Source organism: Urocitellus parryii, chromosome X, assembly GCF_045843805.1.
Source record: "Urocitellus parryii isolate mUroPar1 chromosome X, mUroPar1.hap1, whole genome shotgun sequence".
Lineage (NCBI taxonomy): Eukaryota > Metazoa > Chordata > Mammalia > Rodentia > Sciuridae > Urocitellus > Urocitellus parryii.
In genome coordinates, this window is record NC_135547.1 from 36176953 (window position 1) to 36177861 (window position 909).

Genomic DNA, 909 nt, shown 5'->3' on the forward strand with positions numbered 1-909 from the left:
ACCATAGGCCCAACCACATTCTGATGCAGTGCTTCTCAGCTGCCCCAGGTGTGGTTCCAATGAACACAGATGCCATGTTTTGAAGAGTACAGGTGGTAAACCTTGGCAGTGTCCACTCATTGCTATTTCTGTAAGTGTACAGAGTTCATGAGCTGTGAGGACATGGTTACTTCCACCTAGATTTCAAACAGTGGAGCTTCCTGGAGTCTCTGGCACATGACCCAGGCAGAGGGTTACCACTAAGGCAGGATTTTACAGAATTCCCACTAGGGCAATACTTAATGGAGCCATGGGGACAGGTCCATCCAGAGTCTTAGGAAAAACCCAGGTCCCAATGTGTCTTAAAGGTAAGACATAGTTCAAGAAAGGTTATTCTTTGAAGCCTTAAAATATATATTGTTTGCCTTGTTTGGGACTTGTTATTCTGTTCATGTCTATTTCTCTCCTTGCAATAAGAATGTCTTTCCTGGGCTGGGACTGTAGCTCAGTGGTAGAGCACTTGCCTAGTATGTGTGAGGCACTGGGTTAGATTCTCAGCACCACATATAAGTAAAATAAAGGTACATTGACAACTAAAAAAGTATTTAACAAAGATATTTTCCTATGTTTGTCCCACCATTTATTTTATAAACCCATAACATGTTTGAGTTTATAGTTCACACCTGGAGAGCAATGTGTCTTAGGGTGACTTATACTTTCAGTCTGACCTATATTTAATTTAGATGATATTTAGTTGAGACTTTGGACTTAGACACTGTAATGAGTTGAGATTTTTGAAGCTATTGGAATTAAGTAAATATATTTTAATATGAGTAGGACATGATCTTTAGGGGAATAAGGGCATAATGTTGTTTGGGTCCTCCCAAAATTTATGTTAATACCTAATCAACAATGTGATGATACTGGGAA